At 39.1% G+C, this 27,818-nt stretch overlaps 1 long non-coding RNA gene across 1 annotated transcript; it reads right to left on the bottom strand.

The window, feature by feature from the left end:
- Positions 1–231: 231 nt before the first annotated feature.
- On the bottom strand, positions 232–17,730 carry LOC128781467 (uncharacterized). The gene is made up of 3 exons (XR_008427450.1): positions 17,472–17,730; positions 13,816–13,915; positions 232–462 (listed from the first exon to the last, which is right to left on the bottom strand). It is a non-coding gene; the product is annotated as an uncharacterized lncRNA (long non-coding RNA).
- Positions 17,731–27,818: the final 10,088 nt, after the last annotated feature.

Raw genomic sequence — 27,818 nt, 5'->3', positions numbered from 1 at the left:
TTTATAATATGCTTGACTCAAAATTGTCTTCTAGGTTGGTTTCAGAAGGGCTCACGTCTTTGTCATGCTCCTGCCACATGTTAGCCAAGTGACCCTGAGAAAGGCAGCCTATGTGACCTGGGGCACTTTAATTTCCTCTGTAAAATAGGATAATTCTACCCTTCTCACCTCACAGGGTTGTACAAAGGACCAAAAGAAAACACATATGACAGTGTGACGCACCATAGTGATGAGAAAGATCACTGTTCTGAAGAGTCCAATGAATTTCTGACACATGTTTACACCAGTGGGCTTAGAGAACTAGGTTTTCATACAGAAGCTCTAGAACCACAGAGAAACCTGGAGACACCAGAGTGGACCAAGGCTGCCTCAAGGAGTTGATCTGTCTTCCATTTCGTACGGGGAAATTACTCTTGACCAATCTTGGGCTGATCTTCAGGCAGAGCTGTTGTTCCTCCTTCCCTGCATAAGTCATAAAGTAGGTTTCACTCAGAGAAAAACATCATCAGGTAGATTTATAAGTTTTCATAAAAGAGTGTCAATCTTGCCCCCTAGCTCAGGGATATACTTTAGACAAAAGCTAAGAACCTCTAAATTCAAGGGCCAATAGAGAAGATAACATTAAACTTACTACCGTATTTTTCAGACTATAAGATGCACCAGACCATAAGACGTACCCAGGTTTTACAGGGCGAAAAAAACCCACTCCACTGCCGCACCCCACCCCGCCCCCCCCACCAGCAAGCCAGGTAAGCTACATTTGGACTATAAGACACACCCCCATTTTCCTCCCAAATTTTTTGGGGGAAGTGCATCTTATAGTCCAAAAGATACGGTATTTCCTTTTTCTCAAAAACAAGTTAAGAAAGTAGATTCTTAAGGATATGCTCAAAGGGACATGCTGCCCACTTGGCTCTTAATCTTTTATCGTAAGAAGATTCCTTATTAGCCAAAAAAACCCAACAACTATTAAAGCCTTCCTTAAATGACAGTAGTTTTATTAAGTATCTATTAATTTAAAAGATGCATAGTGATCACCAAAAATACTAACCACCACCATGAATTCAAAAGTACTATAATTTTTTTAAAAAAACACCTACCTATACCTGTAAAAACAGCCATACCCATTGTGTTTTGTCTATTTATTCAATGTGTGAACAGTGTGTAGTGAAAAAATTCTTACACATCTACTGAGGTCCCCATGGGGGCGGGCCTTGGAACCTGGTTGAGAATCATTACTTCCAGGTTACAAAGGTCAAGTTCCATGACCTTCTTAACTTTGCCCCAACAGAAATACTTCACTCTGCTATAGTCAAATATGTTTATCCTCAGATTTTATGGAAGCTTGAGATTGACCATTGTTTTATCTAGTGCCACTTCTTTCAGAATTTAACACCAGGAAATGCTTCTATTTCTTAAAGAGCTAGCACATGGTATTTGATTACATAATGAGAATTGTTGAGGCAAGTGGTAAATATATCAAAGGAACCTGCCTACCTGCCCAGACAGAGACGTCTGCGGGGCAGTTCCAGAGTCTGCTCCTTCAGTCAGCAAACAGAGTTGGCGGGACTTCCAAAACTGACTGACGCTCACCAAACTCAAGGGACTGGTGTATAAATCAGAATGCTAGCACGTGATTCCACAACAAGGGAGACACCTAGCCAGTGGGACAACACCAGGATCCACCATCCAGCACACTGCCTTCCCAGTAGTTAAGTATTTGGGGACCAAATTATTTATCAAAAGTGGGCTAGTAAATATTGAGTTTGACCAATAGAATCCACAGTTTCTGGTCAGTTTATTTCTCCTTTTTCATGCATTTTGTTTAGAACGGTCTTAGGACCATTCTCCAAGACAATCTCTGCTTGTTTTTGTTTCTTGATTGGGTTTCCCCAATCAAGATGCAATCTTGATTGCATCCAATTTGAAGTGTCCCTACTTCTTTGCCTAAGATCACCCAGAAGCAGACTCTGAAAAAAAGAATTAGTTCAAACCATTTATTTAGAAAGGAGATTCCAGGAACCACTGGTAAGAGTTGGGAGGTGAGACAGGAAGGGAAAGAAACCATTACAGGGTGTGTTAAGGAATAGGTTACTGTTGCGAGCACTTAGGTCTCAGTCCTACAGAGGACTTCTGGGAAATGATGTAAAACACTCCTTAGAATGGCTGCAATGTGAGGGCTAAGGAAGCTGAAGCATTTATCTTCCACCTCCATCCACCCCTGGCTAAGGGATGATCCCAGAGACACCAATTCCCCAGAACTCTGGGCCTTCCTGACCCACGAGCTGAGCATATTGTAGAGTATGCTTATGGAAAGTCACAGGTGCTCCCAGCAGGAAGTTGTCAGGTAAATAAACATGGTGAGTGGTGAGGGCTATGGATAGAATACCTGCAGCATCTACCAGCAGCATCTTGGACAGAATTTGTATCATGCCACTTCAAACATGGTAACATATGACTAGATGATCAGAATTTAACATATGACTATTTAGGTACTAGAGGCAAGATATTAAGGCAGGTTTCCCTCGCTTGCATGGGCAAGGACCCTGGAAACTTGTGTGACTATTTTCTTAAGATAAGTGCAAGAATTTTTTAACTTTAGGTGCTGCCTATTTATCTTGGTTCCTAAGATTATTGAGGTGATGAAACATGATAGAGAATGTAGGACAGAAACATGGTCCATGGCAATGGATTAGCTTTCCACTCCTGCCATTAACGAAGTGCCACCAACATAGCAGCTAGAAATAACACACACATTTGTTAATCACACAGGTTGCATGGGTCAGAAGTCCAGGCGGAGGATCTGATGAGATCAAGGTAGGTCAGGCTTCATTTTAAACCTTCTAAGCTCGTTCAGGTTATTTCCTGTGGCCATGTGGTGGAGGGCCCTGGCTGTCAACTGGGAACTGTCCTCCCATCCCACCCAAGAATTTCTTTTCTTCTTTCTTTTTTCTTTCTTTTTTTTTTTTTTTTTTTTTTGCCATATGTGCTTCCTCAATATGGCTGTTTACTGTATCAAGTCAGCTAGGAGAATTTCTGCTAAGAAGGAATCTCATAGCCCTGACTGGTGTGGTTCAGCAGGTGGTTTGGTTCATCCTCCAAACCAAAAGTTCACCATTTCCATTCCTGGTCAGGGCGCATGCCCGGGTTGTGGGCCAGGTAACCAAGGTTTCTCTCCCTCATTTTCTCCCTCCCTTCTCTTCTCTCTAAAAATAAATACAATCTTTTTTTAAAAAAACAGAAGAAATCTCATATAACCTAATATAATCAGAGGAATACAGGCCACCTTCACCACATAACGTAACCTAATCAAGGGACTGACATCCCATCCCTTGACATATCATATTGGTTAGAAGCAGATTCCAGGTCCTATACATGCTCAGGGGAAGGAGGTTACACAAAGGAGTGAACCCAGGAAGCAGGAAATCATTGGGGGTCACCTTAGGATCTGTCTGCCACAGATGCATAGTGAGTACTCAGTAAATATTAATTTGTTTCTCCTGCTTTAGACTCTTCTGTCGCTGCATATATTACTACCATCATAGTAAATACAGGCTAGAATAAAGACTCAGGATGGACATTGACTCTTTGGGGTCGAGAAAACAATTCAGACATGACAGGTCCGTGGTAACAACAAACACTGTCAGATCATATTACCTGCCCCTACACAGTTATCACACATTTAATGTGCTGAAATATTATGACCACATCACAGTCAGGCTGAGCTGATGGTTTTAATTTGGACCTAAGGCTAGAGCTATGCTGATGCTTTTAACTGCTGGCTAGACTGAGGGGTCACATTCCCATGAGCTTCTGCTATCAAGAGGAAGGTTTTGTTCCCTCTTCATGTTCAACTTTTCAAGCAAGTGAAACCTAGTATTTACCAGGTAGAAAAACTTTCATTAGCCATTAACCCCTTGCATTTAATGTTAAATGAGTTTCTGACTGAGATATAAAAATATAGGGGTTGGCACATTCAAGCTCTGGGAACTCTAAGTGGCAATTGAAATTTGGCTTTCTTAAGGACTTGATTTTAAAAAAAGAGCTCATAAAAGTCCATAGCAGGAGCTTCCAAGAAGTCAACTAAGGATAAGCTGCAAAAATACTTTAGGCGCATGTAACTACAGTCATTTCCTGCCCCCATCCCAACAGCAGTCTCCAAAAACTGACCTGGGCGTCAGCCTTTATTGCAACAAGAAACAGTCATGACTCAACTTTGAGGATTATATTCTTGTAGTTGACTTTGTTAATTTCAAAGATATTGGGCCTGTTTTATTGATGGATGATGATAATGCCAGTGTGTATGCATTGACGACCTCATAAGCAAAGTAGTGGATTTTTGTTTGTTTGTTTTAAATGTTCTCTCTCTGAACTCAGAACCAGAGAAGACTCAGGTTGTAGTGTTGGAAACAACAAACACCGTGAAGAAGACAAACACTAGCCTGTAAGTTCCAATTGATGGAATTTTATTGTCCATGTGTACATCTCCTTGATGACACCATTGGTGGAAAGGGTCCAGTTGGCTCCAAACCCCACAGGGACTTGATCTGAAATCCACCAGAACATTCCTCAATGTCTCTGCAGATCGCCTTTTAAGTTTGGAATAGCTTGGAACTAATTGGCTGTGGTTAACTCAAGTTGGTTATTGGTGGCAAACTCTCAGAACATCGATTTTTGTTGATGTTATTATTAACCAAACATGTTTAATATGGAACTAATAAGAAGAAATGTTGTTATTGATCCTAAATTAAATTTATCCCAACCGATGAAGAGGCTTACAGATTTAGGCTCCATGAGATAAACTACTGTAATTTTAGCCACTGTTTCTGATATTCTCCTCCCTTCTGCCCTTCAGTACCTAGCTCAATATTCCGGTTTTTCACTAGATCATGCCATAGATGATGGAAAGGAGAGTGTCACTCTGCTCATCTATGAGGACCTATCCAAACAGGGAGTTGGTTTCTGGTAGCGTCTAAGTTGCTCTGCCTCCTCCTGATTTTGAGGTTGGTGATGTTTCCTATCAACCTCAATGCTAACAGAACAGTTAGAATGAATAACATGTTGGTAGCAAGCTTCCTGCTCCTCTGCTGGGCATTGAAAGAAAGACTATTGATGTGATTGCTTACATTTTAAAAAATGTAATTTTCATCATGGAGTAAGAAATCTTCTGGTGAATAGAATTGTCTATGAAAGAATGCATCCTATTGTTAATAACCTATCTGTGACCTCCTGGGCCTTGAAGCTGGTAGGAAACACCATGGAGTGATTTTGAAAAGTTTTTGTGACTGATTTATATTTAACTTAACATAATGTCCTCAAGGTTCATCTGTTGTAGCATTGACGGGATTTGCTTCATATTTTAAGGCTGAATAATATCTATGGTATGTGTATACTACAGTTTGTTTATCAATTCATCCATCAATGGACACTTATGTTCCTTCTACCTCTTGGCTATTGTGGACAAGGCTGCTATGACTTGCATATAAGAATACCTCTTTGAGACCCTGCTTTCAATTTTTCTGGATAAAGGACTTGCATAGACATCTCTTCAAAGATGATATTAAAACATGCCCACAAAGCATGTGAAAAAAAATGTTCAACATCAAGATTGCTAATTATAGAAGCGCAAATCAAAACCAAAATAAGATACCACCTTGTACACCCATTAGAATGGCTACTAGAGAAAGAGAGAAAGGGAGGGAGAAATAGAGGGAGGGAGGGAGGGTAGGAGGAAGTATTGACAAGAACGGAGAGAAATTGGAACCCTTGTGTACTGTTGGTGGAACTGTAAAGTGGTGCAACAGCAAAGGAAACAGTATAAAGGTACCTCAAAAATTAAACACACACTATCATATGATCAAGATTTATCGATTTATATGCACATCAGCAGTGTGCATCTCTGCCTATTAGATACACAGCATCACTTCTGCAGCATTCTATTATTCAAAGCAATCACAAGACCAGCCCAGATTCTAAAGAAGAAATAAATGCCACCTCTTGATGAGAGGCATAAAATGCATGTACAGCAATGGGGGAATTGTGGGCAGTTATCTCTAGAGACCATTTACCACAGATACCTTGATAGAGGGATGATGATAATCTTACTTTCATTTCCTTTTGCATTTCTTTAATTGTGAATTCTTTTTTATCTGTAATTTGTAATTCTGTCCATGTCTTGTGATTTGTTATTTCTCTAGCAGTTTTAAAAAATTTTTATAAGAGGTCTTTATATATTTTATTGATTATTAAAAAATAGGATGTTGGCCCATTTTCTATCATATTTGTGGTAAAACTCTCAGTTTGTCTTATAGCATTAAATTTCTATATGTAAAACACATTCTAAATTTTTAAGTTTAAAAGTAGCAAAATCTGTTGAGTTTTTTTTTTGAGGGGTAACATATTTGGTGACAACACACAAAGTACATAATCATAGTGAATTTTTATCATCTTTTTGGCAACTCAACTAATGCCTTTCCTAATTTGAGGAAATTTCCAATAGTCTGGGTTTGGTATAAAACAGGCACATACCCCTGGCGGTATATATGCAATTCACTAGGGGAGAAGAAAAAAATACTAAAATAACTCTTTTTACTTATTTTATCTTTAAAAATATAGAAATTTGCCCTGGCTGGTGTGGCTCAGTGAATTGAGTGCCAGCCTGCAAACCAGAAGGTCGAGGATTTGGTTCCCAGTCAGGGCACATGCCTGGGTTGTGAGCCAGGACCCCAGTTGGGGGCGTCTGAGAGGCAGATGATTGATGTACATGTCTGTCTCCCTATCTTTCTCCCTTCCTTCCCCTCTCTCTAAAAATAAATAAATAAAATCTTTAAAAAATAATTAAAATATAGGATATAAATTTTACCAATACTTAAAGTAGACATGAGGCCTGAGGCCTTTGCTTTCATCATCTACCAGGTGTAAGAGTGACCCTGAGAGAAGACAGGCTCGAAAACGTGGAAGGTCGGTGGTGCCATATGCCTTCCTTCCTTTTCAGAGCACTTCAGTGCCTTTTATGTGTATCTAAAAAATAGACATATCTTGTAGTGCCCAGCTTTATTTAAGCCATCCTTCTAATATGGACAAGTGTCTAGGAAGCTTTCTGCAAATAAATGCAGGCCACATACACTACTCCCAGTGCAAATATAAGTGAACAACAAGAAAATAGCAGAGTTGAATTCTAGTTCTTGTTACCTACCTCAAAAGCTCATCAGATCTGTCCAGAGATTGACCGTAACAAATAAAGTGAACAAGAAGACTGTTTGACGTATAGAGAGAGGCTTACACCCCATCTGTACATTTTAGCTCCGCAGCTAACAGTAGCGTGAAGTCACTGTGATTGGCAAGGCGGTCTGCCTAACCATCTAACATGTAAAGGCAAATCTCTATGATTTATTCTCAGATTTTAAAATTAACATGATACTCATTCCATACTTCAACTTTTCACATTAAGCTTAATGATGAGTGTGTACACTGAAGTTTCTTACTTACGATCTTTCTGAGGGAAAATTTTCTGCTGTTGACAGCCATTAAAAATTGGTATTGAAATCAACTTAAGAAAGAATCCTTTGAAATTCTCTCAGAAATAGCTAAAGTAGTGTTTTAGTGAAGCACATTCAATTATGGTTATTTATAACCATTTTAGGGAATAAGTAAAATATATTATACTCCTACTAATACAAAGTTAAATAAAATAAACAATTTTCACCTTTATCACATTATTTTAAATGTATATCTGTATATAATTTTTATATATAGTCATATAGTAACCATGAATAAATAACTATGTATTATCAAGAATATTACTGGCCCACACAGTGGGCAAATTAGAAATAGTGCTCTTTCTTTAAGTAAAAGTTTTTTATTACTATATTCCTTATTTCTACAAAATAAAAAGGTATAAAAGTATTCTCTATAAATTATAAAAATATTATTAAGCATAAAATAATTTAAAAATTAAAATTTAATCAAAATAATTACAAGGAACACAAGTCAGAATATATTTTTTAATGATGATTTCCATGTTTACTTACTCAAGCATCTCATCTTCCACAGGAATCATTGCTTTCTCATTTTGGGGGGATATTGCAGACCTTAAGTAGTTTTAAGTACATTTTAATTTTGAAACTCTACACTGTCTACTGACAACTGAAATTGGCATACTTACTTATGACCTTATGGCTAAAAGAGTATTTGGAAATGTGGCCAGTAAATTGTTGCTGCAAATATTTTAATATTGAAATTATAATGTTTCAGAGGAAAATGATGTAGATTCTACAATAGAAAACACCTTAAAGATTTTAGTTTCTCATATGCTTACGGCCCATCAATATCACATTCTCTATTACAGTCATCAGTAGGTTTCATATTCCTTATATTTCTTCAAGTGACATGTTATCTAGAACACCAAAACAGGCGTAGTATTCTTTTATTATCATAAAATTTTCCTTAACGATGATATTGACTGATATAAAAAACAAAATTTTCATCTTGGAATTTTTTGTTTTGGACCAGAAATGGGTTGTTTGCGGGGTTCTCAGCCAAAACTGGTTTTCTTCTCACTTTTAGTTTCTGTCTACAACAGAGAGGTTCACATCTATGCCAAGAGACTGCAGTTTCCTCAGTAATGATAATACACTTTTATAGTAATCCTTTTCTTTTTAAAGGAATTTCTTAATCTCCTTGAAGTTTCAAGGATACTATGTGTTTTGAATTTTGGAATATTGCAATATTTTCAATCCTGCAATATTTTGCTTGTAGCATTATACTTTTAAAAATAAGATAAATTAGGCCTATGTAATATTTATAAATATGACTTTTTTCAAGTATACTTTCTCTGCTAGAATTCATACTTTTATGAATACCATCAAAAAAATCTAAGAGTTTTGTACTTGCCTCTAGTTGCATTTTTAATAACATGATGTTACAACTTTATTTTATATTACAAATCCAACAGTAGCTAACTACTTGTACTTGGAAAATATGTTTTCAATATCTTCAATTTCTACTGAGACTAAAAACTAGTTATATAGTTGACACAATATAAAAAACTCTTCAGTGTTGTTAAAGAGATTTTTTTGCTGTCTCATTTCCTCCCAGTTTAAAAACTTCACCAAAAGTAGAATATAGGTATTCTATCATTTTCAAAAACTCTTTGTTGTAATTTCTTGTTTTTACATGCACATTTATGCTATTATTGTAGCAACATTTTATCTTTGTGAGTTATATATATATATATATATATATATATATATATATACATATATATATATATATATTCCTTTTTTTTAGCTATATCACCTACTGGATAAAATTCTCCCAATTGTCACATGGAGAAATACAAGACTTGCAGTTTGAAATTCACTTATCTGGCAGTGACTGTGCTCTGTTCAGCGTGGCTTAGATTTGCATGCTGTGGAGCAGCCAGCTTGCGTGGACAGGAAAGCCTACTGCTAAATATTCAGGAGTTTGTGGGCCAGTTTTGAAACTACTGAAAGCTTGAAACCAGCCTGATGAGGAGTGCTTACACTGCAATTGGCAAATGCCACAGTTTGGGCTTTGTTTTTCTTTTTTAGGAGAGTCAGTTTATCAGTACACCACTGACTCTATATAAAATAATAGAATAATAATTAACATTGCTCAGCCTATTAAATGATCTTATTCATGCCATCTGCCATCATCTTAATTTTTGCTTTATATTCCATCTCCTAAACAATGTGCAGGTTGCTATTTATTGTTATGTTGTATTATACATAACAAAATGCATAATACAACATGCATAAATTATGCATAAATTATGTATTAGTCATAAAGTTGTCAAAATTTGCTATGGTTTCTACCAAATGAAGAAAATTCTCATTTTCATTAAATTTTTAGATTATTCTCTGAATGCTAAATTGTTTTACTAAACGTAATTATTTCTACTATATATTTACTAGTAGCATGTTAATATTTTCTCATCTTTAAATAGTTTATTTTCTGTAGTGTCAATCATTATATATATTTAAAACTGTTTGATTTTCAACACAATAAAAATTGTGGTGAGTTTCACTCTATTCCTATTTTGAGACAAATGAGGGACACAGTCTGCCCATCTGTGTCCCCGTTCTCTTTTTTCAGTTGTTTTTTCTTCATCCTTGAAGAGTTTACAAATAAATTTTTCTAGAAACAATGCTTTCAGCTTAAAAAAAAAAAGTAACAGAGGTCAGGAATTTTTTTCACCATTTGTCAAAATTCTTGTGTAAAAAGTTGCCAAACACTAGAAGATAAACTTGTCTTATGTGAGATGGATAATCTGCACAAGAGGGTTCTGCTGTTTAATATTCAGATATATGGACATGTAACTGGATCAACAGGAAGTTTATTTCATTTAGTGAATTCGACATGCTTTTTTCATTCTAATTTTAAGAAATTCATCCATTCTTGTTGACAAGAAACCAGAGGGTGAACTCACCACTTGCCCCGTCTGTGAAGTGTCTGTGCTGGATTCTCCTGAGACCAGTCATTTTCTTTCCTTTATTTTCTCCTCTAGCATTCTTGTTTTTCTGATTGTGATACACTGTTTTCTTATCTTTCAACTATCTGGGCAGAAATAATGTGATCATTTAATACATTTACCTTAGAATGTGTAATATTTTAAAATTGTATTTATTTAATGAGCCATTCAATTTTAGCGGCAGTTAAAATTGTATGATAAAATTTTCAAATCAACCAAAAAAAGGACTATGATATAATTAGATCATTATATGGTAGTGGCAAATAAATGTTACTTATAATATAGTGATTTGTGTAGGATGAAAGTATTATTAGGCTTAAATTGGAAATTCTGCAATATCATTCTAGAAATAAACAAATGACAATAGTGTCAACTGTAAAATAAATCATAAAATGTAACTAAACTTTACCCATAGGGAATTTTTCTTTTTCATTTTGAGATGTTTTCTGATGAGCATATCAGTGTAAAAGTAGATTCCAGTGTTAGAAACATTGCTTATTGTCACAACAACAAAGTCTTTTGGTTTTTGCACTTGACCTTCTTCATGAGTCACAGCAAAATGATATCTGTCTACTCTGTTATGAGAAGACTTCTATTAGATTGGTCAGGGAACTGTCACAATAAATATACAAATATCAATCATTGAAACCTGAAAAACTATAATAAAAATATTTTAAAAGTTTTAAATAATAACCCTATCAATAATGCAAATAGTCCTCTCTTAGTTGGCATGCCCTTGTATAGGACACAACCCAGACATCTGGAAGCAGCAGCTGTACCCTTACGTTGGGGATGCACATTCAGAAGGTCTGGAGACCATTTCACTACCATAGTACAAGCACTAAATAAGGTGGGCATTACTGGTACTATAAACAGAAAACAAACTAGTTAATTCGATCAATCTATTCCTTTGTGATTTCCTTCACTGGTTTTGCTTTCTATTTTTGATTTAGAGTGATTTCCCTCTCTGAAATTGTCACACTAATATATATTTTCTGCTGATTTTCTATTAAAAAACTTTTTAATTCTATTAAATGTATTTTAGTACATAATATATAGGAAGAATCTAATTTTATCTCAAAGTATTATCTATTGTGTAATCAACTATTTAGTAATCCTGATTTCTGATGTAATTTTGTTCATAATAATTTTTCATATACTAGGGTCTGCTTCTGTAAATGTCTCTTTTATTTGTGCCTAGTTTTGTGCTATTAACACGCTATTTCATTCAATATACCTTTATAATGCATTTCATTATTTGGCAAAGTGAATCTTCAGTCATGTGCATTGGACCCCTTTTTTCATGAGGCACTTTTGTTCATTTCTTACTTTAAATATGTAACATGAGACTTGGAAGTGATAGACAAAAGATATTCCAAAGAAGGAAACAGAGTGAAGGCAAGAAACTCCCACTGAATAGATGTCTTTGAGGTCCAAAAGCAATGATGAGTTCATAAAAGGAAGGTCATTTTTCTTCTTAGCTCCCTTGAAGCTAAATTTCTCTCTGATATCAAATTATCTAGATAAGAGAATTAGAGAAGGAAAAAAGATACTCGGCCAGAAGTGTGTATCAATGCAGCAGTCTCGCCATATACTTGCTGCTTGTTTAACTTGCTCTTTAGCACATGTCATGTAAACAGAAAGTTTCTGAAAATATTCTGAAAGAGTAACATCTTATTTTCATAATGTTTACTCCTAAATCGAGTATTTGTTTCACATTGCTCTCCATGGAAACCTTACCTCCTACTAAGTTTTGTGAAGTGTCACACCTTCTTTTAGTAAACCTGAGTCAAGATTCACAGAAACTTTGGCTTTAAAATTGAGAGGTCGTGTTGATTTCATTTTGAAGTTTTAGAGGGTATAAAAACTCAAAACAAAATGAAAGCTCTATAAATCACCAGACCTCAATTTTATAACAAATATTTTGTAATGTCCTATGTTCTATCACAAATGCAATTTATAATAAATTAACCTACCTGCACACAGATTTTTAAAAATCAGTATGTCTAACCTTAATATAAATAAAAGGAAAGAATTAATTTCAATAAGTAAATGCTTGGTCACGGTCACACTAAGAGGTGTAAGAAGCTGTGAGGCATTTGAAACTCTTACAGCAATCGCCATGAATAAGATAGCTACGAATGAGGTCTGTTGCACTGGCAACTCAAAAGCCTAAGTGGAGAGACTGACAGGAATGTGAGTTTCCGAAATGGTAAACCACATGGTTACCAAATGGTAACTTTTGATCAAGTTCAGCCAAAAACAAAGCACAATCTTCTCTTGATTTTTATATAGTTGCATACTTGAAAAAAGTCACTATATATATAACGTATGAGAACCTGGGCTCATTTCATTTTACACATCCAATTCCTGAGTGCATTCCCAAAGTACTATCAACTCTTGACATTTCTAAGGGATAGGTCTTCAAGGACCACCAACTGTGACATTCCTAATATCACAATGAGATAACAGACGGGATCAGCCATTATAATCTCAGCTATGTTAGACTAATAGAAGTGAGCACAGCCAGCGTTAACAGAGAACGGGGACGCGGAAGACTACTCAAGATGAATTCTCAAACCAGAATTCTGAAACATATAGGAAAAACTAACCCTAAGGGAAATAAAGGAAAAATTAAACAAATGAGACTACATTAAATTAAGAAGCTTCTGCATGGCTCAAGAAAACATCGTGAAAATGAAAAGGGATCCAACCATATGGGAAAACATATTTGCCAATGATACTCCAGACAACGGTTTGATCTCGAAAATATATAAAGAATTCATATGATTCAAAACCAAGAAGACAAACAATCCAATTAAAAAATGGGCAAAGGACCTGAACAGACACTTCTCCAGGGAGGACATACAAAGGGTCCATATGAAAAGATGCTCAACATCACTAGTCATCGGAGAGATGCAAATTAAAACCACAATGAGATACCACTTCACACCAGTCAGAATGGCCATCATAAACACAGCAACAAACAAGTGTTGGAGAGGTTGTGGAGAAAAGGGAGCCCTAGTGCACTGTTGGTGGGAATGCAGACTGGTGCAGTCATTGTGGAAAGCAGTATGGAATTTCCTCAGAAAACTAAAAATGGAACTGCCTTTTGACCCAGCAATACCACTGGGGTTATATCCCCAAAATCCTGAAACACTAATTCAAAAGAACCTACACACCCCAATGTTCATAGCAGCACTATATACGATAGCCAAGTGCTGGAAACAACGTATGTGCCCATCAGTAAATAAGTGGATCAAGAAACCAGTACATTTACACAATGGAATACTACACAGCAAAAAGAAGGAATGAACTCTTACCTTTTGAGACAGCGTGGATGGAACTGGAAAATATTATGCTAAGTGAAATAAGCCAGGTGGTGAAAGAAAAATACCGTATGATCTCACCTATAAGTGGAACCTAATGAACAAAACAAAAAACAAGCAAAATAGAACCAGAGGCAGGGAAACAACGAACAGACTAACAGCAACCAGAGGGGAGCGGAGAGGAGGATAAGGGTGGGAAGAAGGGAAAGGGACTAGTCAAGGAACATGTTATGAATGACCCATGGGCATGGACAATAGTGTGGGGATGGACTATGGGAGCAGGAGGGTGGGTGGGCTGGGTGGAGGAGAGCAAAGGGGGAAAAATTGGGAGAACTGTAATAGAGCAATAAAATATTTAATAAAAATAATAATAATTAAAAAAAGAAATTTGGCAATTGGAATAAATAATCAGGACATAAAGTCACCCAGTAAAATTTTTTTCAAAGTATACAAGAATCTGAAAGTAATTTCACCAAGTCATCCTGAATTAGCTCTGTAACTACAATAATGAAGTATTTTCACCTACAACTATTTTTAGTGGATTCCTCTAATTATGCTTATACACATAGGATGAGTACTGTATAACCTGAGCCAGAAATTTACTGAAGTTTTTCTTAAGCAAGTCTCCCATGCCACTTGAGGGAGAAAAAAGCCTATTACAAACCAAATATTTAAAAATTTTAACTAATAAATGAAATATCAAGGAAGAATGGCCTCCTGGAAGTTTCGAATCAGAGACCTCAGAATCATGCTGCCTCATGCCCCTCGCCGCCAGAATCTTCAATCTCTCACTACCGCCCATGACGTCTGCCTCACCCACTCCTGGTTAAATCACTGCTTCTAAGGCCAGCATGCCTTTTCTGCATGCTTCTAACTGTGAAGTTCTTCATTACACTAATTCAGAACATGACAGGAAGCATAACGAGGCCATGAATCCTGGAGCAAAACTGAGTTTGATTCCTGGCTCTGCCACTCATCATCTATGTAAACTTGAAAATCAGCCCTGGCCTGGTAGCTCAATTGGTTAGAGCTTCATCCCGATACACCAAGGTTGTGGGTTCAATGCCCAGTCAGGGCACGTACAGAAATCAACCAATGAATGCATAAATGGGTAAAACAGGAAATCGATGCACACTCTTGATCTGTCTCCCCCTCCCTCTCCCTCTAAAATCAATCAGTCAAAATCAATCAACCTCCATTTCTTCACCTAGTAAATGGGGACAATAATAGTATCAATTGCTCTAGTTGTTATAACAATCAAGACTTAACTTATATGAAGTGCTTGAAACAATGCCTGGGAGATAGTAAGTGGCACATAACGGTTACCAGAAATTCGATCTTTGGTCTTTATTGTACTCTTCAAATATTTTGAATAGCAGAAAACTGGTAGAGCTGCAACTAAGGATCCTAGACCCTTATCTCATATTGTGTGGTTTTTATTTCTTCCATTTTCGTCAGGCTCTTTTGAAAATCGGGTTTCTAGATTGAACCTCTATCTCAGGTAGGTTCTGACCTGTACAGTACACGATGTGTTCATGCCACAGTGTAAAATCAACGCCTACTCTACTTCTAGTAATGTGCCAAAAAAAAAGTTACTACTATAGGAGGCTTGAATGCCAGTTGAAAAAATAAAGGTATCCAAGAACTTTCATTTTTTATAACTGAATTCAATTTATATTGTAAGTCTTTATACTACTGGGTGGCAGAGACTTAACTGACTTAATTCAAATTCACTTTTCTTGGCTCCCCCCAGGTTTGCATCAGAATGCTGGGGGCCATGGGTTTGCAGAACATAGTGTCAAGTTACAGGATGTAGTGGGAGAAAGCATCTAGCTATCTTTTGACATCTATACTGTTACCCACTCAGATGTCCTGGTTCCCTTCTAGACTTTGTCATTGGTCATTGTGAGACCAGAGCTGCATCCTCCCACCCTGCCCTGTTGTTCCCTTCCTTAAAGCCTCTTTGAGACCCTGAATCTTCTTTGAGTCACTGCTGGGGGGCGGGGGGGGTGGAAATTATACCACAGCGAACTACTCTGAGTTGTGGAAACTCTGCTGTGTTTTCAGGCCCCAGAACCAGCTGCTGCTGCATTGTCTGCTGTGACACCAGGGACTCTGGGAGGCTTACACCATGAGCACTGGAGCTGCGTCTCCCCACGGCCATCCCCAGGCACTGTCCAGACACAGAAACACAGGTCTTCGCTGTTCTCCTACCTCCAAACTTAGTCGTTTTCTCAACCCTCAGCCCCCTACCCCATTGCCCCAGGGAGTCACCAGGTCTCATCATGTCCTGTCCAAATCTTTCCAACCTCATTCAGAATAAGGAAACTTTGTTCCTCTCTGTTCATCTTTGTTCATCTTTGATTCATTATGCATTCTTCCAAATATGCTTAGGCTCTTTTGAAAAATCAAAACTTACAGACTTTACCACATTTGGAAATCTACTTTCTCTATGGCACCTCTTTTCCAAAGAAATGTAAGCAAATGCCTATCTCTCCCAATTGGAGGTAGACAAAAAGAGGGAGGGGGTTAGAAGTAACAGGAACCATGAGAAAAAAGTATCAGTTAGAATTATGAAATTTCTCACCTTATCTTTTTTGATGACATTCAATCAAACTGAGTCACTTGTATGATCAAACAAATATTTTCTTACACCTACTATAGGCAAGGCGTTGCGCTAGGTGCTAGGTACAATGATGAACAAGACGTGGCCTTACTCTTAAAAACATTACTCTCTTCATTCAACTAGGTCTCACTCTCTCCATTCTTTTTCTGCTTTCTTTAAGAGTATATCATTTTTCAGCTGTATCATAAGTTTTTTTTGCCTCTGTCCTTCCCTCAGATCTCTTATTTTCCAGTTGTATGTTCTTCCTACTCATCCATCGCCTTTATTTTTTTTAATCTAATTGTGTCATCCTTTTATTTAAAATTTTTCAGTGGTTTCCATCATCTTCAGAACCAGTCTTAGTGCTTAAAATGTCAGGCACAGTCTTAGTGCTTAAAAATATTATTTCCTTTAGTTCTCAATGTAATTCTATCAGGTAGCTATCTGATCTCAGTTTTTTACATTTATTATTTAATCCTCACCCGAGGATATGTTTATTCATTTTAGAGAGAGAGGAAAGTGGGGAAGAGAGAGAAAGAGAAAAAGTGCGGGGGGTGAGGGACGGGCGGGTGGAGAGAGAGACACACACACACACATTTCATCAGTTGCCTCACGTACTTGTCTCAACCAGGGATCAAACCCGCAACCTAAGTATGTGCCCAGAGCAGGGATCGAATCCACAGACTTTCGGTGCACAGAACAATGCTCCAGTCAACTGAGCCACCTGGCCAGGGCTTGATCTTGATTTTTACAACATAAACAAGGAAACTGAAGCTTAGAGCACGTAAGTTATCCTCAGCCAGTTCACAGAGCTGGGCGAGCTGGGACTCAAAATCAGCTTTCTTGTCTCTCGATCCACACTTTCAACATCAGCCTTACTGTTCTGTATCCTTAATCAGTCTCCCCTGTTGCATTAAGGAATGAGCCTTAGTAAGACTACTACTGCTACCATTACCACTGCCACTGCAAACAGTAACCACTGCTTTAGATTGCATGCCCTTGTTTATCTTCAATATAAAGAAGGAAGGAGGAGGAAGACACTTACCTAGTTGGCCAAGTCGGTCAATCAGCCAAATGAACCTTGGCAGTCCATGGGTGACAGATTTTGAGCCAAATCTCCCTCACAAACAATATGTAACATACAAAAATTTAGAGATAAAAATACTCAGTGAAGCATTCCAGCTCATACACCACATCATTGGGAAAGTCAAATGGAAATCCCAGTCTTCTGAGTTCTCTGTCCACTAAGCCATTATGCAGCACATCAATGTACTGATCCGAATGAACAGAGATGGTTTACTAAGTTAGCCTGGTGTTACAGGCAACTTAACACTTTTGAAAGCTTTAAAATATGGCAATTAATCACATCTCTAGGAAGCATGTGGTACACAGCTAAATGGCGATTCACAGGCAAACCTCAAAAACACCAACGTTGCTTATGACTGTAAACCTCACTCAAAATGTTTTCCCAAGTGGTTTCGATATTCAGTTGGAAGAGTGACAGTTGGACTTAATGGTTTTCTTTTCTCACTTTTTTCAGAAACGAATCCATCTTACTACTGCAGGGCTCTGCAACCTTTTTAAACCCAAGACCCCTTTGGATAAACCTGAAAGTCTCACAACACCATTCCCTCCACCTCTGACTCCCACTCTGACCGGTGAGCTCTGTGTGTGCAGGAAACAAATTCTATTTCCTGCCTATTGTGTCAGGCAAGAAAAAATGAATTCTCCTCATTCTTCAGTGATTATGAGAAAAGAGGTGTTTACTTTCTAAATATAAAAGTATTTTTATTTTTTCAAGCCACATATCATCCTCTCTGAACACCGATCCTGTCCCTCCCAGCTACTAAACCAGCAATGTGCTCACACTGGTTAACAACTCATGGCCTATTCCTGTGCAATACTGAAGTTCGGTTTCAGGTTCTAGATGGGTCTAAAGTATCCAAATATTTAGAACATTTGTCATTCATGAAAGAGTTCCTAGCTAAAAAGGACAGCAAGCAATAGAAACAAAATTCACAGAATCATAAATAATCTAAGTGTCAGGAGCCCCAAGAAATTATGTGGCTTCATGCTTTCCACCCTGGACCTACGGGATCCAAAACCTTGGCAAGCACTCAGCTGATTCTAATGACCACCTTGACTGGGGAACCACTCCTTTTTATTATATTACTAGACAGTTGAGGAAACTGAAATGCAAAGAGATGAAGTGCAGCTAACCCAGTTTGCAGACCTAACTTTACTCTCCACTGGTGCATGGTATGGCAGCCATGGCAAAGTCACACAGAAGCCCTCAGGCATGAGGCTGCCATCACTTTCTGGGGACTTGCTACAAAATTGGCTGTTTCATTGGCACACATCCCTCTTCACAAAAGCACATGCACACAATTGCAGCATGTAATGGTCATTCAGTGTCTCTGGAGATGAATCTTTCAACTTCTTCCTAGAGGTAGACACCTAGTTATATAAAGGCTTGGTGGTTCAGCTATTCAGAATGCAAACGCTTTCATTGATATTCCCCTATCCTCCTTACATTATTGTACCTCACTGCCACCTTCTGCTGTGCCTGGTGCTGTTGAATATAAGTCTTGCCCTTTCACTTTCATTGGAAAAAAATATATTGGCTGTCAGAGTGGAGATTGGAAGCATTTGGCTGCTGGCACCTCTGCAACTTTTAAAAACAGCCTTTAGACTTTTATTTTCATTATGAACTCCAATTTCTAGTGAGAAAAGATATATTTTTATAATCACCTTATCTTTCTCCTTTTCCAAAACCTGCCTGGATAGCTGAAAATGATGGATTGAGCACATTTTTTTTCTTTTTGGATTTTTTTTTATTGTTGTTCAAGTACAGTTATCTCCATTTTCCCACCACCACTTTCCCCCTCCCCACCCACCCCCACCTCTCATCCTCAATCCTTCCCCCCCATTGTCTTTGTCCATGGGTCCTTTATACATGTTCCTTGATGATCCTTCCCCTTCTTTCCCCCTTTATCGCCCTCCCCGCTGCCCTCTGGTTACTGTCAGTTTGTTCTTTATGTCAATGTCTCTGGTTTTATTTTGCTCACTTCTTTGGGTTTTTGACTATGTTTCACTTATAGGTGAGATCATACGGTGTTTGTCTTTTATCACCTGACTATTTCACTTAGCATAATGCTCTCTGGTTCCCTCCATGCTGTCATGAAGGGTAGGAGCCCCTTCTTTCTTTCTGCTGTGTAGTATTGCATTGTGTAAATGTACCACAGTTTTTTGATCCACTCATTTCCTGATGGGCACTTAGGTTACTTCCAGCACTTGGCTATTGTAAATTGTGCTGCTATGGACATTGGGGTGCACAGGTTCTTTTGAATTGGTGTTTCAGGGTTCTTAGGGTATAATCCCAGCAGTGGAATTGCTGGGTCAAAAGGAAGTTCCATTTTTAGTTTTATTGAGGAAATTCCTTATCGTTTTCCACAGTGGCTGCACCAGTCTGCATTCCCAGCAACAGTGCACTAGGGTTCCCTTTTCTCCATAACCTTGCCAGCACTTATTGTTTGTTGATTTATTTATGATTGCCATTCTGACTGGTGTGAAGTAGTATCTCATTGTGGGTTTTTTTTTAAGATTTGAACTATTTATTTATTTATTTTTAATTTTTATTGTTATTCAATTATAGTTGTCTGCATTTTCTCCCCACCCCTCCACCCCACCCTAGCCAAACCCACCTCCCTCCCTCGCCTCCTCCCTCCCACTTGGTTTTGTCCATGTGTCCTTTATAGTAGTTCCTGAAAACCCCTCTCCCCACTATCCCCTCCCCACTCCCCTCTGGCTATTGTTACATTGTTCTTAACTTTAATGTCTCTGGTTATATTTTGTTTGCTTTTTTCTTTTGTTGATTATGTTTTAGTTAAAGGTGAGATCATACGGTATTTGTCCCTCACCGCCTGGCTTATTTCACTTAGCATAATGCTCTCCAGTTCCATCCATGCTGTTGCAAAGGGTATAAGCTCCTTCTTTCTCTCTGCTGCGTAGAATTCCATTGTGTAAATGTACCATAGTTTTTTGATCCACTCATTTCCTGATGGGCACTTAGGTTGCTTCCAGTACTTGGCTATTGTAAATTGTGCTGCTATGAACATTGGGGTGCATAGGTTCTTTTGGATTGGTGTTTCAGGGTTCTTAGGGTATAATCCCAGCAGCGGAATTGCTGGGTCAAAGGGCAGTTCCATTTTTAGTTTTCTGAGGAAATTCCATACTGTTTTCCATAGTGGCCTCACCAGTCTGCATTCCCGCCAACAATATACCAAGGTTCCCTTTTCTCCGCATCCGTTCCAACATTTGTTTGTTGATTTGTTTATGTTGGCCACTCTGACCAATGTGAGATGGTACCTCATTGTGGTTTTAATTTGCGTCTCTCTGATGGCTAGTGATGCTGAGCATCCTTTCATATGTCTCTGGGCCCTTTGTATGTACTCCTTGGAGAAGTGTTTGTTCAGGTCCTTGGCCATGAACAATTTTTTAATTGGGTTGTTTGTCTTCCTGGAGTGGAGTCATATGAGTTCTTTACATATTTTGGAGATCAAACCCTTGTCCGAGGAATCATTGGCAAATATGTTTTCCCATACAGTTGGTTCCCTTTTCATTTTGCTGATCTTTTTTTTTTTTAGCTGTGCAGAAGCTTTTTAATTTGATAAAGTCCCATTTGTTTATTCTTTTCTTTATGTCCCTTGCTCTAAGGGGACATATCAGTGAGAATATTGCTGCATGGAATATCTGAGATTTTCCTGCCTGTGTTCTCCTCTAGGACTTTTATGGTGTCATGACTTATATTTAAGTATTTTATTCATCTTCAGTTTATTTTTGTGTATGGTGTAAGTTGGTGGTCAAGTTTCATTTTTTGCATGCACCTGTCCAGATCTCCCAACACCATTTGTTGAAGAGGCTATTTTTACTCCATTTTATGCTTCTGCCCTCTTTTTTGAATATTAATTGACCATAGAGACATGGGTTTATTTCTGGGCTCCCCATTCTGTTCCATTGATCTATGTGTCTGTTCCTATGCCAGTACCGGACTGGTTTTGATTGTAGTGGCCTTGCAATAAAATTTGATGTCAGGTATTTGACGACTTCTACTTTTGAATACATTCCTTTATCTCTTCCAATAAAATATTGGTAAAAGAAAACTGTTATCCAGCAAAACAAAGGAGACGTTTGTTCACATTTTGGAAGATGTAAAGCAGATGACAGAGTCATAACTGATGTAATAGAAAAGTGAGCTAAAACCTAGAATATGTATCCAAGGAGATACCAGTTACAGGTGGACTTATTTGCCCTACAGAATTCAGGAGCAACTACCATGACACGAGGCAACGGGTAAGCCTTAAAGCAGAAGAGCATACGAACAGCTTGAAGTTCCAGGTGTGCTTGCACATACCACCTTCCCCACCCAGATGCAGAGATGCCAGCAGCCGACTGTCTGAGGTCTTCTGAATGAGATTTCCAGGGCTACCATAACCATGTACCACAGCCTGGGTGGCTTAAACAACAGAAATTGATTTTCCCACAGTTCTAGAAGTCTGAAAGCAGGATGTCAAAGGGTTGGTTTCTTCTGAGATCTCTCTCTCTCTCCTTGGCTTACAGGTCATCATCTTCTCCCTCTAGATTCTCATGGTCTTCCCTCTATCTGGGTGTCCTAATTTCCTCTTAAGAACACCAGTTATACAGGTAGCATGTCTCCATGGTTGTCACCAGTTCCTTCCCTCTTAGTACATGCATGACACTTTCCCAATGAAGATGGAGCTTATGCTTCCATCCCCTTGACTTTGGGGTGGCCTTGGGCTGCTCTGACCAATAGCCACAAAGAGAGGCATTGGAGCACCACATATATGAGTGAAGAAGCAGTGTTGGATATCCAGCCCAGTTGAACCTTCACATAACTCAAGCCCCAGCCCTATCAGACTGAAACTATATATACCCAAAGAAGAACCATCCAAGTGAGCCCATTCAACACATAGAACCTAGAGGTAGTCATAAATTGTTTTAAGACATGACAGTCTTGTTACTCAGCAATAGTTAACAGGGACCGTGCTGGTGCCACTTTACACAGACATGTGGAGAGCACTGGGGACGATTGGTCAACAGACTCTTTGAGGCATTTTGTAGAAGAAAGGGAGAGAAGGAAAAACTCGAAGTAGTCTCCAAACTCGCCGGGAACAGGGGAGGGTACCAAATGCTTCTCCCAGTGCAGCTGCCTGCTTCTTGGCTCACCTTCAGTAAAAGTGAGGTTGTAAGAAAGGAAATTTCAAAGCTGCTGAGAGTCAAGGCATCGCAGAGGGGACGACAATGTGTAAGGGTGGCATAGGGGGAATTCCAGTCACAAGGGGCAGTCCCCTGTTCTCTTTTACCTCCATGCCCTCTGCATGCTTTTTTCTTTTGGAATGCTTCCCCCACCCACATAACCACCATCCCTCCCAGCAGAGTTCAGTTCGCTCAGTTCTTAACCCAGAACTTTTGACATCTATGGGAGGCATTTCCTGAGGTCTCCACGTAGGGCTGCTGTCCCTCCCTGTGTTTCTTCTGGACTCTGTTGTGGCGTTGTGATTCCTTTCTTCCAATACCTATCTTTCCCACTTGACTGTGAGTTTCTTGAGAGCAGGGAACACTTCTCTCATTATTCTGTTTCTTTCTCTGGGTTCCCTTAGCCTATACATCCAAAACATTCGTTGACTGCATGGTGCATTTTTCAAATAGGCTACAGCATAGTCCCTCAACTATATGTATTAAACACAGTTTAAAAAACAGTGCACAGCAGAACCTGTTTTACTAATAATACTTGAGGCAGAAATAACCCTTGCTTTTGTTTTGTTTAATTTCCTGGTCTAACAACAAAGGTCAGTGGACTCAAATATTCACAGAGGCCGGCCACCTAAAGTGCATGAAAGTGGTAGGCTCATCAGGGAGCACACGCATCATCTAAAGATGGAAACTGTCCCTTACTTCAGTCAAAGTGCTGTCCTATAAGACTATTGGCCCAGCATTGCTTCTAAAACTATTTTAAGGGTAGACAAAAATCCAGGTTTTATGTGAAATGTTGGCCACATCAAGCATGTCATCAAGGCAAATCATTTCTGTCATCTGAAGTTGGTCCAACTTTCTGAGCAGATGAATGCTCAGAAAGCCGAACTTGGAAGCTAAATGAAAATAAAAAATAGGCTCCACACTTTTCAGTTTTGTCCAGACCCACCTAGTAATTATGATAATAACAACAATAACAGTAATAATGTATATTTCCCTAGCTAATACTGATTTAGTACTTAGTAAGCGAAGACACTTTTCATGGATTATCTCACTTAATTCTCAAAATGACTCCTATAAGATACTTTCTTGTATTCCTTTATAATAGAGGGGATTATTGGGGCTTAAAGATCTAAGACTTACTTACCTAAGGTCCCACAGCTACTGAAGTGGTAGAGTCAGGATCCTTTATTAGGTGTTTGAAATAACAGCTTTAAAAAAATAAACCAGTGAAGATTTATACTAGCAATGTAACCACTTAAGGTTACACTTAATCTAATCTGCCTATTGGCCAGCCCTCCATACACTGACATTTGTGAATCTCTGAATATTTTCATGGTGTTCTATCCTGCTGTCGACAGATTCCCTCAAAAGAAAAAGAAAAGGAAACACAGAGAAAGAGTATTTCCATGACCACCATCTTTCCTTATAGGTACCACACATTCTTTGTTTCTTTAAAAATATGAAGTGACTTCAAATCATACCCAAGGCTGGATTTCTAGCATTCCCCATTTATTCTGCCGTGTCTTTAAGAAGATCCCTAAACACCATGAGGACGGGAGGAGAAACTTGCCACCATATCCCCTGCCCTAGTTGCCGCTTGCCAAATCCTTTACATTGGTTTTCTGATGTGAACTATTATCCATGAGAGTCCCGGAGCTGAGACGTGAACTCCGTTTCTTAGAGGGCTGAACTAGAATTCCCTGAAGTGAGAGTTTAGTCTTTTACCCACCAGCCTCCCTCTTTATAGTTAATCAACTGGCTGAATCCTCTGAAGTGAAAAAAATGCACATTTGGTTGTCTGTGACTTACTGAGGCTGAATGCTTCTCACAATGGTGAAGTCTATGAAACGACTATGTATTAGGGATGAGTGATTTCTCACACTTAATCTGTTTCTATCCAAGACTGCCAAGTTGGTCCACCGGGCCTCGGAACTGAGATATCACATTTCCCACATTCCTGCCTTTTTTGCTACTTGTGCTCCATTATTTATTAAGGTCTTGAGTGCACCTGGGGTTCATCCCCAGCTGGGGTCAGCCTTTTCAGGTCCTCCCTCATTCTCAGGAGTTGGATTTTTATAAAGGCGTGAAAGATTCCTACCCCTGCAATTCTATTACAATCGACTGTTATTAAGAATAAAAATGGAGACACAGAGAGAAGCTCAGCTGAGAGAAGATATTTCCAAGATTTCAGGTCCCCAGGTCCATACACCATCTCTTTAGGTTTGTTTTCTTCCAACTCTTGTGTTATGGCAAAAGCTGAGCCCTCTCATCTGTCTCTATTAGGACACTTTTTCTGGCAAGTGATAGAAAACTTAACTCAGAGGCTTCTCCCCACCTGTACCAGATAACAGCAAAGTCCTGGGGTAAATTGGGGTTTCAGGAATACTGGACTCAGGTTTCAGGTTTTCCCCATCTCTTTTCTTGGCTCCGTGCTCTATCCACTTCTCTTTCTAGCAGTTTGGCAGAAACTGTTGATTTTCTACACGCGGCTCTCATATACTTTTACCGGGCGTCCTTTCACTTCCAACAGACCTAGGCTTCTTTGCTTTCTGGCTCTGATGTCAGCAATGCCTGCTGCTGCCCTGGGAGCTACACATGCCTGGGAATGTAGGTTCCCCAGGGATAGACCTTAACCATGACTCATAGGTGCAGAGATATAAATACCCCAACTCCCTCTCCCCTGATTTGAATGACTTTGCAGTTGCCCCACCTCCCACAGAATTTAGCCAAAGCTGCAGAACTTTGTTTGATATTGCATCCTCTCCTGGCCTTCCTTTCTTCCCAATCCAACTTCCATATCCCTCCTCCTTCAGGTTTTCCTGGGAACAAAATACTTGTTTTAAGGGAATCCCACCCAAAACAGATTGTTTTACATGCTGGTCTAAAAATTCCAGGCATACATCTTTCTAGACTGAAATCCAGCTCTGTCCAAGCAAAAGTTTCTTAATGTAATATAATTTGACTTTGACTGCCTTTGCTGAGGTACCCACCCCTAAGTCAATCATAAGGATACAGGATTCACACGATGTTTGGCTAGACGTGGGTCACCTGTCCACCCCTGTATCAAGAGTGGGGCATGAATACCCAAACCACATGGACTAGGAGTAAAGCTAGTGGGAGAAATGGTTCTGGAGGAAAAATAGGACCTTTTATTGGAAACAACAACAACAACAACAAGAAATGGATGCTTCAGCACAGGACAGCAGAGGTCGGCAGGCTCGTCCACGGGCCAACAGTGGTTTGTAAGAAAACTTTTCTTGGCATATGGCCACACCCATTTGTTGATGTATTGTCTATACCACTTTCCAGTCAGAAAAGCAGAGCCGTGTGGCTGCCACAGCTATTGCATGACCTGCAAAATCTAAAATACTTTCTATCTGGCCCTTTAGAAGAAAAGTTTGCTGACCCCTAGATACAGTGTCAGGGTCATTTTGGAATATGCTCCGATGTCAGTTTGTGGCATATCCCAAGGAAATGCCACGATGTAGTTAATTGGTGTCTTATCACTTTTAGGCAGTTTTAAGCTGTTTTCTGCAGGCCTGCAAATCAAGGAAATGCTCAGTGTGCTGTAGTGATTGGCAAACTGCGTATCCTGAAACCCGGGGTTTCCTGGCAAGTTCTTGGGGGTCGAGGGCCACGGAGTGGAAGGAAGGCCAGCACACAGGCTCCCAGGATCCTGCCCCATTTCACGTTTATTTATACCCACTGCTTCAAACACATGGGACTCACAGGTCATAATCACAGAAACTTTGTTTTAGTCTCAGCCTTGCTCAATGGGAATAGTCCTTTCCCTCCTCTGAATGGAAAGTAAGGCAGTCTGTTACTCTTCTGTTAATTCTTAGGTACCAGGAAGTCCTATAGTCACTTTAAGTCACAGTCCTAATTTACAGATTAAAATGCAGAATATCGAGTCACATTTTAACTAACAAATTTTCTCTCAAAGGTTAGATTTCTAACCTCCCCCTCCCCAACACACCCCTCAGCCCACTACGCAGGGGTTGTCCAACCGGTGGCCCACATGCAGCCCAGGATGGCTGTGAATGCGGCCCAACACAAAATTGTAAATTTACTTAAAACATTGAGATCTGTGTGTGTGTGTGTGATTACATATCACAATGTATTTAATGTGTAGCCCAAGACAATTCTTCTTCCATCTTGGCCCAGAGATGCCAAAAGTTTGGACATGCCTGCTACTGCCTTCAGGGGGGGATATGCTCTGACCCCTCCCCTTTTCTCACTCTCCACCTGCCCCTCAGTGGCTCTCATTTCTGACGCTTTCCCCTTCCCACTCTTCCGATGGGAGAGTGAAGAATCGACAGACAGGAATTCTTTTCCTTGCCTGACCCTTTCATAACTTAGCGATCTCCAACCCTCACTGCTGTTCAAAACCAACTCCTTTTCTCAAGAGGCACTTTTCTTGTTTTGGACGTTCCCCGACATTGGGAAACTTTTCAGATTATATCCCAGACAAGGACCCACAATTATAACTCGGAGAGGTATCTCAAACAAGTAGGACATATGCAAGGTAATAAGAAAGTTTCCTTATTCTTGTCTCTCCCCATCCCTTTAACACTTATTCAGAGAAGAGTGTTCTTTCTCTGCCACTGGATGCCAACTAACCAAACTCCGCCTTTTCTGGTCCTCTGAAGTCAACAGAAAATATCACAGTCAGTTTTTACTTTATATCACAGTCAATTCAATAACTTAAAAATGCCCAGTCTCTTTATCAAAATTCCAAATTTGATTGAAGTTAAGTTTATCTTTTTCCACTCTTCTTCAGTTTGCTAATTTCAGCTTCTGTCCTTTCCAAAGCTACAGGTTGGGAAGAAAAGTCATGAAAGGAGAGAAGAAATTATTTTATTAGACTGATGTGGACAAAAATGGTTAGACATTCAAAGTAGACTCTCTCATGGGCAAATTCACAGATTCTTTGTAGCTACTCCTGATTGCCTCTTTTTTTGTTCTAAACCAGGGCTGTCAAACTATGGCAGGTAGGCCAAATCCCAGCCATTGCCTGTTTTTGTGAATAAAGTTTTATTGGAACACAGCCATACCCATTCATCTACATAATATCTGTGACTGCTTTTGTGCAACAGTGGCGGAGCTGAGAAATGGC

Source organism: Desmodus rotundus, chromosome 8, assembly GCF_022682495.2.
Source record: "Desmodus rotundus isolate HL8 chromosome 8, HLdesRot8A.1, whole genome shotgun sequence".
In the NCBI taxonomy this organism is placed as follows: domain Eukaryota; kingdom Metazoa; phylum Chordata; class Mammalia; order Chiroptera; family Phyllostomidae; genus Desmodus; species Desmodus rotundus.
Note: the sequence above shows the minus strand (reverse complement) of the source record. Positions and strands in the feature narration are given on the sequence as shown.